General features: G+C 40.6%; 1 protein-coding gene across 2 annotated transcripts in view; it reads left to right on the forward strand.

Annotated features, from left to right (window-relative positions):
* Nucleotides 1-3555: 3555 nt before the first annotated feature.
* The window catches only part of C9H2orf88 (chromosome 9 C2orf88 homolog), a 32887-nt gene continuing 16656 nt past the window's right edge, over nt 3556-19786 (forward strand). The window contains exons 1-4 of one of the 2 annotated variants that reach the window (XR_011048741.1): nt 3556-3942; nt 5076-5242; nt 11995-12071; nt 19368-19581. The gene's annotated coding sequence lies outside the window, so the exon portion shown is untranslated. Of the gene's footprint in view, nt 3943-5072; nt 5243-11994; nt 12072-19367; nt 19582-19786 lie in introns of both variants that reach the window. The other variant, XM_068407345.1, reaches the window with a different exon arrangement.

Raw genomic sequence — 19786 nt, forward strand, 5'->3', positions numbered from 1 at the left:
TCTCACTGAGTTTCTCTTCTTTTTCTATTCTGAGTACACCTAAAAATGTGGCAAACGTGGGTTTGGGGTTTTTTTTTGCATATGTTCGTGTAGGAAAAATGTTGGTATATAGAAAGATGTGGGACAGAACTTTCAAAGAGCTTTTTTCTGCCTGGTCATTCATATTATTTTGCATCACCTTTCCAGGGCATGCAAATTCACTGCATAGCACAGAACTGAGCGTAATATTCAGCGCATGAGCAGTGCTGTAAATCATGAGTATTCAATTGGAGTCGATTGTCCTATCCTGGTGTAAAGTTGGTATGTAAAGATGCACGTGGTAGATGTATCACGCTCGCACATTCCAGGACTATGGCTTTTGGGTCAGACCTTGATATTCTGACTTCAGCCAAAATACGTGTTTAAAGCAAGCAGTTGGACTTCTTAGCTCCTGAGCATTTGCTTTACACACAAGATACCGGTGTGGCTACTCTCAACATGTGGTAACATAAATGGGCTCGTGGTTCGCTGGAACTGGAAGTCAGGATAGATCTGAGTTTGCAGTGCAGACTGCCTGCCGTGTCTGTAACGTATTTTAAACAGATTCTTAGTGCATTTTGAGTGCTGGAAATATATTTTTACGGAAGAGGCACAGGATGATTCACAGTGAGAATCTTTTTGAAAAGCACTGACCCAGGTGAATTGGTGATTTTTTGGGGGGTTTAGGTTGGGGTTTTTTTGTTTGTTTACTATTATGACAGTGAATGTCATAATAAAACTATTTTTAATTATTTTGTAATTTAAACCAGGATGACTTAACAAGTTGGGTATAAAAGGGAGTCTTCCCCCAAGTGGAAACCTTGACAGGTACCAGGTTTCACACTAGAAACAGTTTTAAAGAGAACAATGATCCATCAATGAACAGGTGGAAATAATGATGCAGTCATTAATGTCAGAGTAATTAAATGCTCTGGCAGACCATGGCTATAAGCCACTCGTGTAGGAGAGGGGACAAGAGAAGTGGTCAGCAAAGCAACGCCTCCACCACTGTGACTCCTCTATGAATGTGCTCTGCAGCAGTTTACCTGGTGCTCAGTTGGCAGGCAGGTACCTGGCCTGCTCCCTCTCCTTCAAGGTCTTCCCACTCAGACTGTGGCTCACCATGAGCATGCAGAACTTCGAATTTTTTTTTTCTCCCCAATCTTCTGCAACGATTCCATTAATCTGCAAAAAAGGGCCCCTTTATTCCCCTCCATGAGGCGTTTGTTTATGACTGCAGGACCAAAGTCCTCTCCTGTAAGCCTGACACCCCTGTGAGCTCCGAGCAAGTGCTGAGCTTGCTCTCAGCCACCAAGGTGACACGTGGTGGCAAACAGATCCTACTGAGCACCATGCCTCTGCTCACTATTTAGAGGTGGGAGGCAGCAATAGCAGCTGGAGCGGTGGCATAGGGACTACTGACCAAGGATGACAAAAGGGCCCCAGAATTCATCAGCAGCTGCAAAACCAAGAGTAATACTTTTCCTCATAAAATGCACTTCATGTCCACGTGCTCTGAATAACTCTAGGCTGTTAGCAGAATACCTTTCTCTTCATCTTTTGTTGTTGCCGGCTTTTTCTTTTCTTGAAAACTGCAAGAATTTGGAAGAGAGCTTAAACAATTGCACTTGATCAGGAGATATTGAAGGATCTAATTTTTTTATAATAATAATACAATTTGCAATTTGTTTTTCTGTCTGACTTTCATTGTAGTGTTTTTGGAAAGTGATGTCTACAGAAGCAGGTGACAGAGGTGAGAAAAGTAAGTGATAAAGTGACCAGGTAAAAGTTGTTCCAAAAATGTATTAGGCAAAAAATAATTAAAAAAAAAAAAACAAAAAACAAACCCACATTACCACCAGCAAAACTAAAGAAGAGTTAAAAATGAAATGCACTTCTTACTGAACTTTATGGCATTTTAATATTATCTTTGGGATTTGTGTCATTCTACCCGCTGTGCCTGCCAATAGTGAATAGTATTCCCAATCCTAACTATTCAAAGATCATGGCTCAGGCCCCCAAAATCAAGCAATGTAACGTTCCTTTCTAAAGGAAAAAGGCACACATCTGTCTACCTATCAACTTCTCTCCTTTCCCCCTTCCACCAGCAGCTTTTGTACTTGTTGGAAAACCTAAAAAAAAAACAAAAAACAAAAAAAACAAAAAACAAAAAACACCACAAACCCCCTCCCAACAAATTTGACTGATATAGAAGTTTCAAAGACGCTGCGTTACTGCGAGTTTTGTGGAAAAACAGTGACTGTGTAGAGGAAAAGGAGATTACTAATGCCCTCCCTGAGGAGAAGACAAACGGAGCCCAAGCATTACCCATCCTTTTTGGCAGCCTCTAACAAGCCAATCGGCTTGTGCTTCTTCGTCATTAGTCAGCACGCTGATAGCTCTGGACCATCTACAGTGTGTCAGCCCTTGCTGGGCCAGCGACCCAGAAGAAATAGATAAGGAGTAGGGTGGGAGCTGAGCTTGTTTTGGGGGTGGACCAAGTGGACATGGAAGGGAACCAGGACGTTTCTGAGAAAAGGGAGAGTTCCAGGGGTCTGAAGGAGCTGTTCTTGTGGCAGGGAAGGAGAGGGACATGGGGTATAACCCTGCCAGAAATCTGACAGCTTCGTCCTGTTGCAGGCTAGCTTTCAGAATGCTTCCTCACCGCCTGCAGGACAGAAACTCACCCTTCTTTTTTTCTGTTAAATGAAACAGTTCCCAGAATTGATTCACCTCAGAAGGCAGAACTTGAAGAAGGAATCAGGTGGTGTGGAATGCACTGTAGATCTGTGATTGCTCTTTACGTTGATGTCAAGCCCTACCTCAGAACCAGCTGGCTTCTTTCCCTAGTTTGTGTTATAAGGAAGTTACAACATTCATCCTGAGCCACTGAGGAAGATACTCTTCGAGTCACCTTTCCTCTCACTTTTGCCAGCACAAAGCCCAATTTCTAGAATAGCATATTAGAATGGATAGAAAATCCCATTTTAAATATTTTTGGACCAGATTAATCTCTCATCTAGCTCAGTATGCTGGGAATAATTTTTGTGAAGTAATTTTCATTGGAACAGTTAAATTTTAATAGAAATATTCAGACATATAATTAAATGCAATGGAGTTTGGGTGTTTTGAGTGCTTAACTATGAGCCCAGCTGTCTAACGCACCAAGTGCTTGCTCTTAGCCACCTGAATTGCAAGATAAAATGCATGAGTTTGAACCCCAAAGCAGATATAAGGACATGGCTATAAAACACCCAGAAAGAAATCCTGCAATAACAAAGATTCTATGAAAACACCATCACAATCACATTACGTGAACTAAAGCTGAGGCTACTATAAGGCAAAAGCAACTACTTTTTAAATCAAACTTATTACCATGAATTAAAATGTGAAAGCTGTGACTAGTATGAATTCTTGCTCTGTAACAAATGCCCCAAAACAGTTGTCCTCTGCTGTGTTTTTTTCCACAGAAGTAGTTATATATATCTTTCTAAACATCATGCTATCTCAGCTACTGGAAGTCAACTTTATTTTCATTTTGATGGTATGGGCATTTAAGTCCTTTAACTTACCAAAAAAAGAAATCAGTTCATCTTGTTTTCACCAGTTTTGAATTCCAGGCATTGGAGAGCATATTTCACATCGGAGAAGAGCATGCCCGGTGCAGGGTACGGACGCCCCGGTACGCTGGCATCTGGATGGGCTATGCCGTGGCTCTTTCTCAACCCCTGCCGTCAGGTTGTTTTCCCAGGAAAACCACGATGTTCGGGGATTTGGGATGTTGAGTGGTCTCCCCCAAGGTGTACTTGGGTCTGTGTCTGCAGTTTGAGTACCAGGAGAAAACACACCCTGTCTGGCAGATGATTTCCTCGACTCAGGAGCTGTAATGAGTCCTGCCTGCTACGGAGCTTCTCACGAGCTGTGGTATGTAAGCGTGCAAGGAATAAAATGGGAGAAACAGGTAAAACTGCTGACAAACTGGTGCTGTGGCCATGTCAGCCCTTGCTGCACCTCTCAGCTTGCCCAAGAGATATTGCTGAGCGTAAGCTCCAGGGAACTCATACGGGGTCCCCTTCAGCTTCTGCCTTAATCTTGTCCTTCTGATCATCTCCTTCCTGCCCACAGCTTTTGTGCTGCCGTGCACAACTGTACGTGCGGAGTGGGCCAAAAATGCCCCGTCACTTCTTTCTCTCCTACGTATTCCAATGCTCGTTAATTCACGTTGCTCCAGAACCAACCAGATATACTCATGGAGATGAACTTTAGAAACAGACAGGGAAATATATTCCCATTAGGCTTATCATAAACATTTAAGGAAGGATGCAATTATAGTAAAAGCTGCCAGTTTTTCTGGGTTCTTTTGTGTTCAGGATTTTATTCTGCAGCCTTCACTATGGCAGCTAATTACTGATCTTATAATAAATCTTATAACAGAGCCCTGCTAAATACCTGTTTAATTCTAAAGGCTCTGTCCTTGTCACAGGGTGCTATCTTCTCTTTACAGTTGTAGCTTTTATGCTTTTACCCAGAATTCCTGACATTCATCTTCAATGTCTTTTAAAATAGCTGCATCAGCCGCTGCATCGCTGATGAGAAACCTCAAATTCCTCTAAGGAGCTGTTACTGTCCTTGGAGAGTTTTCACATCTGCATCTGCACAACCAAAGCACTTGAAATACCAAAATACTTTTTGTTTTTTTAATTATTACTAGCTACAAGGATACTTTTATTTTCTCTAAGGCACAGTTCCCTGAAGGGGATTTTGGGCCCTGGAGGTCAGTGATTTGGTATGAGCGGCCTGTCCTCTGCTGGGTTGTTCGGGAACGGCATCCGCTGGGGAATGACAGGGGCTGCCCACAGCTCACAAGGGTCTTTCTTTTTTCTCTTTTTTTTTTTCTTTTCTTTCTTTCTTTATCTTAACACACGATGGGCTAAAAGTTAACAGGTATTCTTACAAATCCACAAAAACGCAGTTTTGTAAAACGCAGTGAATCTGACTCTGCTTGATCTTGCCCAATGCCATAACAGACTGAATTAATTAACCCTTTTGATCAGAAGACAGCTGTACGTGGGATAGATTTGGCTCTTCATCTCGAACTATCCCTCTGCTGCTCTCCCTACGGCCCGTGTGCACCTCCTTTGCTTTGGTCCCAGTCTCTACTGAAGATAGAGACAGGCTGAATGGGAACAACCTGTGACACCTGGTACCTGTTTGTCTGTGAGTGGTAAGTAAAATCACAGCAATATGATATACAGGGGTAAGAACAGCTTTTTTTCCCCTCTTCTACTTCTGATTTTTGCAAGCAGAGGAGGAACTGGCTTTGAAGTGAAGTCTTGTAAAACTCTTAGAATTCAGGACAATGCATTAATAAATAGATTGAACTCTAATGGTTAAAATCAAACTGGTTTTCTGGGGTTGCAAGCCTGGCACATCGTTCCAGCAGTGCGCATGTGCAGTGGCAAAGCATTCACTTGAACTCCTTTTAGAGCGGGACATATTCAGTCACACTGTAATATAAATGATAATAATATAGCGTGATTATTTCACAATGAAATAGATATTAACAACAAACGACAGTGCTCTGTCCTGGGCACTGCCACACTTACTGGGATTGGCCAACTGTACTTGCACCGTGCATTGATTTCTGCAGGTGCTACAAAGGCATTAGTCTGAGAGTTTTAGATATGGTGTTTAGATCCATGTTTAATTGTTATAAACACAAATATTTCAAAAAGTCAAAACAGCTCCACAAGTTGTAAGACACTTCTTGTGGAATACTTTAAATATTGCCTACTCCGTATGAGTGTAAGAATTTTTAGTTGCATTAAATTATATTGACATCTTTAGGAATCTACTTTAAACCTTAAAAAAACAAAGGTTATCTTCCAGGCTGAGAGGGGCAGATTGATTCTCCTACTGGGAGAAAGGGAGGCAATGAGAAATGTAACAACATCATTTTGCCCATGAAACTTCTTTCAAAAATGTTCAGTAAGGAAGAGACCGTAAAGAGCAGTAATATCAACTATTTCCTCTACAAGGCGCTAGTTTATACCTCAGAGCGAGACAGGACTGATAGAGGGGGTCATGATTTTTCCTGCTTACAAAGCTGATTTGGGAATACATGGATTGCAGTTCTTGCCCAAAGGTGGGCACTTTAGTTGATCTCCTGTCGTTGCTCCAAGCAGGCAGAAAGAATAAGATTAAATTATGGTACAGCTTCTCCTTTCCTTTCTGCCAAGGGCTGATCTACGGTCAGTTTTAGACAGGCTAATTTCAGGCACGCTATGATTGAATGAAAAGCAATGGTAACACTCTCAAAGAAATCAAAGAACAACATTCAGATCCGCAGTCATCCAAGAAGGCCTTTGAATCTGGCATATTCGTCAGCAAAGGAGTTGTTTAATCGCCAACTTTTAGAGCTAGATTACCTGATTTAACCCTGGTGTTAAAAATGCTGGTAATGTAAATTTTCAAAAACCCTGTAGAAAAAAAAAAATTAAACGGCTAATTTTTTATGATTAAATATAACATATTAAAGCTTTCAAAGTCATTTAATAACAAAAGTGTATAATGGCAAAAAGGAGGTACAAAAGGCTGTAGCTTCTGATGAAGCTGCTTCTATTAAAAGTAACACCCCAAAGAATCAGGTGGTATCTGTGAAAAACGCTGTACAAAATAATGCAGAGACAGGAAATCGCATAAGCTGCTTTAGGTTTTTAGAGGACAAAGAGCAGATCAGAGACTGAGTAAAACTTATTGATTATTTTGATTCTCATTTGGAGGAGAAGAACATAAATGGTAAGTTTTGTAATAAATGAGGTGCCTTTGGAGGATTTTCACATAACTAATGTGGCTGTTCAAAGGTGATGGAGCATGCAAGGGAACAAGAAACACAGCTTTTACTCCCTCTCCTTTTTTATATCTTTCCTTATTTGTTGTGTTCTCTCCCTGTTGATGTAGTAAACATGTTTTGTATTTATCAGCTCCATTACGAAGCATCACATGAGAGCATCAACTGAAGGAAAGCAGCCTATACAGGCTAAAGCATTAGCTTTACTGCCCGTTCCTCTTGGGAATTGTCTCTGGCTCCTTTAGCAGATGCTTCCAATTCCTCACAATTTAAAGGCTGACGCTTTAAAAATTTACAAATTTGCTATTGTTTTGGGTTTTTTTTTTTCTTTTCTTGGGACTTGCAAGCTTTTTTCTCCCATCAGCCTGCTAATTGGCAGCATCAGCCAACTGGTTGATGGGAAACAAGGATAACCCACAGAAGAATTGACTGTTTGGGTTTTTTTACCTTCAGCAACAGACTTTCAAACCCCCCTCTATCATTCTGCACAAATATAAAACCACTTAGGAATTAACTCTTCATAGTCTTGTAGCAAAGAGCCTGACTCTCATTGTATCAATTGCCCTGTGCTCATGGAAATGATGTCAAGATTTCATATTCTTTATTGACTATGCAAGTAATTGAAAGGATGCTTGCAGAACATAATTCATATAATAGATCTGAAATATTACAGTGGATGTTGCTTCAGAGTTTCATTTTAAGGTGTACTGGCGTAATGTTAGCTGGAATAGGCATGCTCCTATTAATGAAGGCTAAGAATGGCTTTTAGTGAGTAGATCCAAAAGAGTTAATAGAAAAAAATATTCCTAGGATACCCAGATTAATAGATACAGAGTTATTTGTATGCTCCTGACTTTGTGATAACTGCACAAAGCTTTTTTTATGTCAAGTGAACTTTGTACCAGGCTATTTTGAGTACACAAATCTGAGGAACTTCAAGCAGTAGTTCACGACTGTTTCTGACATTTTAATAAGTAAGGAAAAGAGTTTCTTGCTGCATACAAAAACCAAGCTTATGATCAATTAAAAATATGTGAGTTTGACCAAACCTTTAAGGCTTTCTAGCACATTTTGATTAAAAGAGATGGATGGTACAATTAGGAATGCAATGCAAAATGGAAATAAAATTGACTATATCAAATTACTTTGTTATACTTTCTACAAATTATCAAAGTAGCTCAACATTGAGAAATGGAAGCATTTTATCATTTTGTTCAAAGCCTTTAGAACAAAGGAAAACAAATTAATAACTATTGAATTGTGCAGTTGTCTGCTTTGCTAATTCTAAAGTTTGATTGATGTATCTAATGATTAATATCAATAACTCTGAGAAAGCAGTGTGGTAGATTTTAATATCCCAGTAGTAACTTGGTAGAGAGAAATTGCTTCACTAGATCCTAAACTGTGTTAAAAATACTATGTTTGTATATATGTAGTTATAGGGGGTGTATGTGTACATATATATATATATATATATATAAGTTTTAATTAGACATTCAACCAAAAGAGCAGGTTCTCTACTCAAAAGCTTGCTCGTTATTACTTACTACACTGGTTGGCTTAATACGAGATTGCCTTTCTGTATAGCCCTTCCCTCACGTCAATCGATCAGGCATTAGCTAGGAGGACCATCATGTCATTAAATACTTTCCAGAATTGTGCTCCATGATGAATGGTAAACATTTCTTATAAAAAATAAGGTCTATCAAAGTAATAAGAAGGAATTACTTATTTCAGCACGTATTTGGAATTGTACAAAAGGTATATTTGTTGTTCATGTAGGAAGAATGTTGTACTTGGAAATGCTGATTATTTAGTGACAGATATATCTTGCAGTTTGGCTTAAGATTTGGTGTCAGCTGATGTTTATATAAATTAATGATCTAATCTATTAATCATAAATCAAATTAACATCTTATTATCTGAGTATTACTATATAGCGTTAAATTTAGTTTTCTTTTTCAGCCATTCAACACTACTAAAGTGTAATAAAATATCAGCGGAAAACTGATAGCCGGTTTTGCAGCCTCTACTGTGAGTGATACTGAACACACAAACAAGCACGTTTTGAAAGGACGTTATTTGCGTAGGCACCTTGGAAAGCTCTGCCACGCAAATAAGATGCTCTGTGTTTCAAGAAGCTCTTTGAATGATCTCCAGCTGTGTTAGCCCAGAATGAAACAGGATAGTGCAAGTACAGGATTTTATTTTTATTTTCTAGAGAAAATCTAATCTTCTCTTTTAGGAAGGTAACTTCAAGGTCACTGGGACCAAAGTGTGACTGAGCTTATGCTGGAAGGGCACTAGCACACGTCCTAGAAAGGCACGGAAGGATCTGCTGACGCAAGGAGGAATGCCTGCTTTAGGGCTGTGGTGGCCTGGCCAAACATTTCCTCTTTGCATACAGAAAAAGAAAAATCAGCCAATGGTACAGGGGTGTTTTTTCACTTCAGCTTTCTCACAGCTTGTTTTCTGTGGAGTTTTTCAATATAAAAGTAGACAACACAAGAATCACAGAATCACAGAATCAATCAGGTTGGAAGAGACCTCAGGGATCATCGAGTCCAACCACTGCCCTGACACCACCATGTCAACTAGACCATGGCACTAAGTGCCATGTCCAGTCTTTTCTTAAACACATCCAGAGATGGTGACTCCACCACCTCCCTGGGCAGCCCGTTCCAATGTCTAATAACCCTTTCTGAGAAGAAATTCTTCCTAATGTCCAACCTGAACCTCCCCTGGCGAAGCTTGAGGCTGTGTCCTCTTGTCCTATCGCTAGTTGCCTGGGAGAAGAGGCCGACTCCCACTTCACTACAACCTCCCTTCAGGTAGTTGTAGACGGAAATAAGGTCACCTCTGAGCCTCCTCTTCTCCAGGCTAAACAACCCCAGCTCCCTCAGCCGTTCCTCATAGGTCAGACCCTTCAGACCCTTCACCAGCTTGGTCGCCCTCCTCTGGACTCGCTGCAGCACCTCAATATCTTTCTTGAAGTGCGGGGCCCAGAACTGGACACAGTATTCAAGGTGCGGCCTCACCAGTGCCGAGTACAGAGGGACGATCACTCCCCTAGACCGGCTGGCTACACTATTCCTAATAGAGGCCAGGATGCCATTGGCCTTCTTGGCCACCTGGGCACACTGCTGGCTCATGTTTAGCCAGCTGTCAATCAGCACCCCCAAATCTCTTTCCACCGGGCCGCTTTCTAACCACTCTTCCCCCAGCCTGTAGCGCTGCATGGGGCTGGTGTGGCCGAAGTGTAAGACCCAGCACTTGTTCTTGTTGAACCTCATGCCGTTGGTCTCGGCCCATCTATCTAACCTGTCCAGATCCCTCTGTAGGGCCTCCCTACCCTCCAGCAGATCGACACTCCCACCCAGCTTGGTGTCATCTGCAAATTTAAAGAACACACAACCCAAGCATCCCTAATCGCAGGCATTTGTGGAGGGTGAGGAGAGACCGCCAGGCAGTGTGGAGCTCCCTGGTTTCTGAAGTAATAGCTACTGAGCACAGAAACGGCGGCTCCTCTCAGTCGCAGATTGTGATGGTAAACAACTATTTCTCAATCTTCCAGCAATGGACTGAGCCTAAAGTGTGTTATTTAAGCTTTAATTTGGGGGAGGTCAGTTTTCCTCCTGGGACAAGGTACGTATCTGAGCTTTGCCTTGGGAGCAACTTTCCTCACCTTTTTTCTTCCCCAGAGTGACAAAGCGGGTGCTAAAGGCAGAGGAAAGGTGAGGAACTGGAACCAGCTTGCCCAAATGTGCTGACGCTGCCTCCTCTCAGCTCGTGTTGAAGGTTGGTTTTGAGACATGGCTAAAGAACCGAGTTGGGTTTGTTATCTACACTGGTTCACTTGCCCCCCAGAGCACAGTTAAAATACCTGTCGCAGTTTACATCCAGATATTCTGTTCACAAATTTCCGTAGCAGTGGCAGCAGCCGTTATAAAATAGTGTGGGTTTATGGGTTGGGTTTGGGGTTTTTTTGGAAAACCTCCCTTGGCGTTCTGCAAATGACCAGAGGAAGAGCAGGTGTTTTAGTAGAGAACCACAATAAAACACAAATCTGGTTAACAAGTAGCAATCAATGAGAAAGCTAATGGGGCTCAGGACAGTTCTTGTGAGTGCTGGGGGAGTTGCGCGCCTCCAGAGCAGGTTTTGCATCCGTATGACAAAATCAATCAGAATTTTGTAAAGATATCGTGCAAATATCTTTTAAATATCTCATTGTTGACCCTCAGGGTTATATTCTTGGATCTAACTCAGCCATTTAGCGTCCTAAGCATTAACATTCAGTAAATTTATATTTCTGTGCTTACTAATAGCCAGTTCCTTAATATTTATGGGCACATTTCTCATCACATCCATGTGGCTATACCCAGAGTGTAAAGGGAAACATGGCTACAGGGAATGCAAGCTGTGCTGCTTGAATGCCTGTTCCCCCACTTGTCTTTCTGTTCCCTCCTCTGGTTTTCAGCAATTTCTTCTATTTTCCAGTGAAACTGACAGTAAGCTGTGTGTTCTGTGAAATATGGCCTTTTCTGTTTTCTGCTGTTTAATTAGTAATCCACCAATTTTGGTTGAGGCTGTGAAATCAGAGATAACGTGCATGTATTTAACATATAACCAGGTCCTTTAAGTCTGCTGTAAAATGCCTTTTCTTTACCAAAATCATGGGCAGTAGGAAATTGTATAATCCTCAAGAAATCTCAGTAAGCCTGCAAAATAATCTGCCACCTCACAGCTCTCCACCTTGAGCTGGCTAAGGACTGGCTTCAGCGTCAAAGCATGAGATCAAAAATCCTTTCCAAACTGCAAGGTGCGCATTACAGTAAATGTAGGTGTTCTGAATCCGTTATAACAGTAGCATCTCCTGTGGGCTGAGTAGGTATTGGGTAAAGACATTTCTCTCTTTATCGCTATGGAATTTCCTTCCTTTCCTTTCCATTATCTGGTCTATTGTACTTCTTCTATGAGAAACAGAAAACAGCAATTTCTTATCTGCCTCCTCTGTTCCATGCATCACTTCAGATAATTTATCACGTTCTTTCTTTTCTATAGTAAATAGCTCTGTTTTTTCAATATTAGTGTTTCAGCCCTGTATCATTTTTGTTTCCCTTCTCTAGGGTTACTCTGTGAGGAGTTTGTTTTAAAATGGAGTAATCAACAATATTCTGCAAACGTCTCCAGTATTTCAGGCAAGGTAACATATCGATGTTACAGCTGTAGATAAACTGTAGTTGTCTTACATTTCCCCATGCTGCACACCAGTGTTTGCAAGTTACAAAACCCACCTGCACATTGAACAGAAGTTTTTAATTGAGCTATTCACAGTGGCACTCTCTTTAAATAATAATAATAATTAAATAAAGGTATAATAAACATAAAACCCTGTAAGCTTTGCAAGTAATTCAGATCTCCCTTCTGGCTGGCTGCGTATTCAGTAATCCCAACTGCACAGTTTGCTTTATGTGTCTGTTTGACTGGAAGGCAGAATGAAAGTCTTTTTCCCAAAGTGCTTCCAGTTTAGCTATGGTCAAACCTCACGAGAACTGCAGCTCTTAAAAGCAACACTATATTGTTCCACTTTGGGTGGTTCTGTCTACTTCCATGACATGGAAATTTGCCTAAACAATGTATTGGAATATTAAGTTTTTAAAAATCATGTAATAGTTTTAAATAGTGCACTTAAGTTTACTGAGGTGATAATTACAATACTAAATACTTTGTTAGTGACATCCCGCAAGTGTAATTTAACAGTGAATAAGAACCCAAAATTTCTCAGAGGTAAGATTGATTTTTCTATATGAGATCTAAAGCTACCTTTCCTTACAAGGTAAAAATCAGAAAAAGCTAACATTATTTTTACTACTATCCAGTGGTGTTTATAGTTAATATTGCCTATGTTATTGCTTGTTGCATAGCTAACACTTCAGAAACTAAGTTAGAATAAATTCACTTTCCATCTGCTATATGAATAAGTGTAGGAGCAGCAGAAGTCTGCTAAAGAAAAAGAGAAGAAAAAGTTTCAGAGCTTAAATAAACAGACTTTGTTCACTTGAGTAACGCTCAGTGACAACTTTGAGAAGTGGCTGAGAATCTTCCAAAATGTTTTCTCATGACTGCTGTAGCACTGAGTATCTGGGGTCTTGATTTTGGCAATGAGGGTGGGGTATGGATGCTGTGCAGTTGGATGTTCATCAACATGCCTATGTAAACATTTCTAACACCATTAAATCCACCCCGGGGGAAAAAGTGCAAAATTTTACTTCTAGTTTTCTGCTAGGGAGAACAAAGCAGGTGTATCAATATCCGAAGAGATGCAAACATTTTTTGACAAAATTCTTTATTCATGCCTATAATACTGACAGAGTCAAATGCAGAGATTTTCTAGCATGAAGTGGCTTTCTTCTTTCAAAGGATTAAATAACAATACCAAATTTGAAGCATAATAAAGATTCAAAAAAGTCACAGTGCTGGTTGGAGAGGCCAAATCTTGTGAGCAATTCCATTCTCTAACAAGCACATACACAAAGCCATGAGTAAATACTAATAAAACCTGGCAAAATATCACTGAAGACAAAATATTCCAAAAGCAGCATTATCGAAATCCTTTGAAACTGAATTAAAAGATCATATAGACTTCTAAAGGCTGTGTGGATCAAGACCTAAGAGAAGCCAGTTCTTGACTTTAAATTCCAGTGGCCTTTGCCCTTTTGCATCAAGCAGGAGCTTCTTCCAAAAATAATTTCCTGAATGCAAATGACCTGTTATAGCACTTATTACTTGGGGTATAATGTTCGAAGCAGAAGGGAACCTTAAATTAGTTGAAGAACACGTATGAAACTTGCAACTTCTAATAATAGTGAAGCAAGTCTCCCATATGTTGTTATAAATTTCAGTCCGAGATGATTAACATGGCTTACAGGCTACTCTTGTAAGATGATAGAAGAGATATTTTTGCTGCCTCTCCTGAGAGGGCTAGTGTTTCAAAACTGTTTCCAAACAAGCATCTTCCAAGTGAGAAATGTTTCTCGTTTTTTCCTCACCTTAATAAAAAGGTGATGAACGCTCTCTTCTTAACTGTGTCATTATATGAACATCAGATATCATGACAGTATGATGTGGTAACAGTGTGTATATTATATCCATGTAATAAGTTATATTCACTAATACAAGTCAGTAATTTATTGTCACTGTCATTATGTTTGAAATAGAGTGCTTGTGTTGTACGTGTGCAGGGAATCTCAGGAGTAAATTCAACAGATCCATCTTCATTCAAAGTTATTTGTACTTATGGTAGGTTTCTATCTAGCATATTTTAAATCAATTCTGTCAAAAGACTTTAGAAAGAAAATATCTTCCAAACTCTTTTATTAATTAAAATAATGCCAATTGGGTAGTGAGTTGTTTACACCCATAAACAAGTTGTAGCAGCCTGGGATCTTTCTTTCGGCATAGAAAAACGTGACCGGCAAAGCTCAAAAGGATCAGTTTGGGCAATGAAGAAAGGTTATTTGGTTTCAAAATCTTAAAACTTGTGTCTGGGCTCTACTGAAATAATTGATAATTCTGTCACTTATGCAAATATGAATTAAACTCTTCATTATATGAAATCTTGCTCTAAGGAGTGACTATGACAAACTGAAGGGGCAATTTTCAGGTTCTGTTCTCTGGGTTGTTTGGGTGACCTTGGACAAATCAATTTAGTATTTCTCATCCAACACTAACAGCAGTAAGAGGACTAATTGTGAAATAGACACCTTATTCTTTCTATTGATACAAGCAGCTATCTGCCTGCGCAGTTGCTGGGCATGCCTGCACCCCACAAAGCAATGCTGTGTTAAGACACCAGAACCAACTCCAAATGAGTTGCCACATCCCTACTGTCGATGCAACGCAGAGCCATACAGCACAAGAGAATCCCGTGTGCCCAGTGCTATGCCCCAGCTTGCGCGGAGCCAGCTCAGATCTCTGCACACGTTAAGCCTACACATTTTCCAAACTTCCCCACCCGTTCCCCCTCATTGTCCCTCATTGCCGCACTGTTAAAAAGTAAATATCACTTTCCACTTGGAGGATAGTTGTGAGGACATGATGTTCCAAGGTACTGCCCTGACGAGACCTCTGTAAGCATACAGGGAGCTAGCTAAGGAGATGGCAAGTGGTACAAGCTGGAGACATTAAGCAGTTATTTAATTACTGATAGTATGTGATGTTGTTCATAGATGAGATAGATAAAAATACTAAACATTCTTGTTTGGCTGAAACTATTCATCCTGATTCATCCTCTCTGATTCAGAAGAACTGAGGCTTGAAATGCATGTCTGTCTGTGTGCACTATTGACGCTTGCTGAAAAGAATTTGTCAGACCATGTGTGTTTGTGAGCTGTTGGCTGAGCCACTGAACGACCCCTTTAGTTCACTAAATGCAGGCTTGTTTAGGAGTTCAGTGACACGAGTTTCGCTGTGGCAATTGCATCCACTTGTTGGCCTCTCGTCACAGAGTCTGTGTTTGACTAAATTTTTCCAGCTAGTAAGATGTCATGCCGCATACAAGTAGGATCTTGAACTTCGAACTATGCGAGATGAACAATGTTTAATTCAGACATCAAAAAGCAGACTTGGGGGCGAGGGGAAGAAAGGAGAGCCAGAAGGAGAGTGAAAAGTTACTCAAGTTAGTAGGAGTGAATTTCCAATCCTAAACTGTAGGATTGTTGGCAGACCACCTTGGATAGGACAGCATTGCTGGATTTTTGGTGATCCATTAGTCTCTGAGATTATATTGCCTTTCTTATATTAACTACTTGATCAAATCAGAAAATTTAACCATGTAACGTTGTGCTGAAACTAAGTGTGAGACAGTTCTTAGGTTTATGAGCTATTGGATCATCGTAGATTATTTGTGTACAAAACTATATTTATGTATTTATGTACAAAACTATATATCTGTGTATGGTACCTTGTTGAAACTTAGGACTACATCCCAAACTGATATGATACAGGACGTCTGATGCTTCTTGAAAAATGTGCTCTACAAGAGCCAAAGACTGAGCCAGGTAGGTTCAATTTTCATATACTACTTTATGACATTTTTCTTGTGTACATTCCTGCTTGGAGAGCAAAGGCAGCATCAGTTAATACCAACTGAGATGGGCATTTTTGTAAGCCAAAGCTTACTAGAAAATGGAAGGAGATTGGAACTACCACCACCAAACTGCCAGCGGCAAAATCTGTAGCTTTGGGGTTTTTTTTGTCAGGCCCCGTAGACTTGATTTTGCCTGTTTTTTTTTCCAGTCTAAACCCTATTGATAGGCCAATGCTTAGGCACCTCTCGGTGCATTTTGGCAGTGTACTTCTGGACACTAATTTTTGCTCTAGCATCCGACTTTCCCGTAGCTCAAGCCCTAGCTTAGCTCAGCAGCCCCTGCCAGTCCCATATCCTAAAAAAGGGCTCCTGAAACATGCACTCACCCTCTGTTGAATCTCTCAGCACAGAGTAACTGTTACATAGACCATCCAGAACTAATACTTACTTCAACTGAATTGTTCTGCGATGCTCATGATGTCCTCAAAACAAGTGTACTCACCACCTGTCCAAGGTGAACACAAAATCTCAATTAACACTGACCATTAAAACCTAGGTCTTAATCCTGGCTTTATCCTGTCCCAAAGCTTATTCCACAAACCCTGTAGTAGTTCAAATCATATGTTAGTGGCATACCAGCTGAATTTTTTTTAGCAGTAGCTGATCATAAGCTTCAATGGGTTGTTTAGAATCATGCATATTATCAGATCAAATATTTTGAGTGTTTTCAGTCATAAAAACTTTTATATGCTCAAAATTAGCTGTTCTTCAAAGCCCTGCTTTAATGAAGTACATGTGGACCAAGCTTATGCTGTCTAATTTGGTTTTCTAACTAAAATATTCTTTCCACTGCTATATTTAAGGTAGGAGTGAGTATCATAAAATTAACTAGAAATGGGGAAAACGGACTTGAAAGCAGAACACTAAGCCATATCCTAAAAAAGGGCTCCTGAAACATGCACTCACACTGTTGAATCTCTCAGCATAGAGTAACTGTTACACAGACCATCCAGAACTAATGCTTACTTCAACTGAATTGTTCTGTGATGCTCATGATGTCCTCAAAACAGTTTTTCCCCCAAGATAAATTACTTGTACCATGTTAAAGGTCAATTTTTCCTCCTGAAATCAAATGGCAAAGTTAGGGGTATTGGGGTCTATGTATACCATGAATTAAATCCATTTTCTTATTTTCTTCTTTGCTGTTATGTGGTTATAGATAATATTTCTGTTTATGATCAAAAAAAATTTACTGAATCTTGCTGTTTGATCTATGTACTGTCATGAATTTCACTGTGTACAAGGGATCTGATTATAAGATTATGCAGCTGAAACCTCTTGATATGGTGGAGAGGATATCTAATATTGGATAGCGGCTCAGATGAGATAATTAGGTCATTTGGGTATTGGATAATATCTGTAGGTATCAAAATATTTATTATGTGAGGTAATCATGCTGACAGTTCTTTGTCAGTAAATTAGACTCTTCTGAAAATGAATTTCAAATTTATCTTCTCATTTCAGTGGCAGTTGAAGTCATTTTGTGACTTTATAAAGGAATTTATTTGACATTTGTGCTGCAAAAGGTGATGTTGGTGTATGAGAGAAAGCACATAGGATTTGATCTCAGCCAGCAAGGCAATTTAGGGAAACGAAAGAGTCTTCAGCAGCAATAGTTCTGATTCAGTCACCCATAAATCTCCCCGAGGGATGCGTATCCACAGCATCCATATCCTTCAGTCCTCTGTCTTTGCCCTAATGTAGCCTCTGAGGGAGTCTCCACCCCAGCTTCTTTTTAAGGCATCTTCTGGCTCATTTCCTATTAGAAAATCCATTTGCTCTGTGCTCAAAAGGAACCGGGTTTTCTTCCCACTTCATTTAATGTGCTGACCAGTTCAGACTGCACCGCAGGGTGAATCTTTGGTGGTCTCCCCATGGGTTGCCTGTGCTGGGCAGGCAGCTGCACAACAAATGAAATAGAAGATATCCCATAAAGTGAGGGGGGATTCATGCCTGCCTTCAAGGAAAAATGAGAGAAGTGGGCCAGGCTCTTAAAATAGCAAGAGACATTACAGCTGCTCTCGTAGCAGCAAGAGTCCACCCTGCCACGAGTTTGTCTGTATGGCTTAATTTCTTAAGGTTGAGAAACTGGTCTTGAGAAACTGGTCTTCTAGGCAAAGGTGGTTTGGGGAGTTACTACAAGTAGTAGGGAAAACCTCTCCATTTCGTACCCATTAAGCATCGTTAGCCTTGTCCATAAAAATCCATGAAGAGCACATTTCAGGGAACACGTTAGTTCTTAGGGGCAGGCTGATTTACTCTGAACAAAGCTGGGCTGAAATAAGGTGGTGGGTTGACCCCGGCCAACAGCCAAACAAATCCAGGCTGCAGCACCCGACAGGCCACCGTGGAGAAAGTTAACTCCATCCCCGCCAGACCCAGGGCAAATACAAAGCCTGCTACTCGTTTCATATTTGTTCGCTAGTTGTTGCTTGTGATGATGTTGGTCTTGGTCTGAAAATGTGAAGGTACAGATGTTGGTACAACATTCCTCTGAAACACATGACTTCACGTTAAGTACGTTAACATCCACAGATGTTACAGGATTGGGAGGTGCAGGCTCTTTGCGTGTTGTCGCTCTGCTGATCCATGGCTTCATCTGCAGCAATGTGTGTCTTTATCTCCACTTAGAAGCAATTTCCTATTTGAAATTTTACTTTAATATCTCTTGGATTGGGAACTCTGGGAGTCATTTTTATTTTGGAGAAGGGAATGTTATGGGAAGATTGGGTTCTGTTACTTCTCTGTAATATTTCCCCTTGTGTGGCAAGTTTTATACAGCTACTGCTTTGTTGCTGTCCTCAGGGCTCTTAGTCTTTGGCATGTCAGTAACCATAGTCAATGGGATTTTGCTTTTTTGCCAGATCATGTTTGACTATCACAAAGCTATAATTTTCATTGTAGAAAGAAGACGGCGTTGTTTGCAGCCTCATGTCGCAGGGAAGCCTGATGTGATGTATTGCAATGCCTATCCCAAAGTTTGAGTTTATTCTAGGAGAGACCTAAATTTAAAAGATTTACCCACTTTCTGTCTGCCCAGCTTCTCAGCTGACTATAATTCTGGTGGGTGGCTTTTCAGTAGCAAATCTCTCCTGATCCTCTTTGCAATATTCTAATGCCTCGTGTTTGGTTAATCCCCTTGCTGTGCTGCTGCCTGGTGTTTCCAGGGCTGCCGTTTGCATGTCCTCCCCTGCTTCATGTTTTGCTGCTGTTAGATATTGATTAAAAAAAAAAAATAAAGAAAAGAAGACTTGCATATAAATTAAGAATATTTCTCTGGCTGGTATATTGCCTTATTAGCAAAAATGTTAATATTTGGTGTTTACTGTTTTCCTGGGTTATGTTTTATAGTATTGTGCAGGGGATGAGGATGATCTCCGTTCACAAGGAGGTGCGTGCCTGACTGCACAGGCTGTATGCAAGCCATACCTGAGCTGCTGCCGGGCAGTGGGATGGCTGAAGCCACGTGTCCACGTTGCCTCTCATGGACAACTTTATGTTCAGACTCACTGCTAACCTTCTGCCAAACACAATCTCCAGGTTCATATATAGACAGAAGCAAAAGGTATAGCTGCTTCTTTCCCCGAAGCTCCTGGGGAGTCCTTATTGCTGCTGTTTCAGTGTTCCTTCATGATGAATGTGCTGTTTTGGTGATGTAGTGCTCAGTTTCTGTACACACCACAGAAGGAGCCATCATTTAGAAAGGTTTCTTAAAAAAACCCTAGTCATTGCCGTGGCACCAAGATGAGCCATACACTTGAGGCCAGTGT

This window comes from Nyctibius grandis, chromosome 9, assembly GCF_013368605.1.
Source record: "Nyctibius grandis isolate bNycGra1 chromosome 9, bNycGra1.pri, whole genome shotgun sequence".
Lineage (NCBI taxonomy): Eukaryota > Metazoa > Chordata > Aves > Nyctibiiformes > Nyctibiidae > Nyctibius > Nyctibius grandis.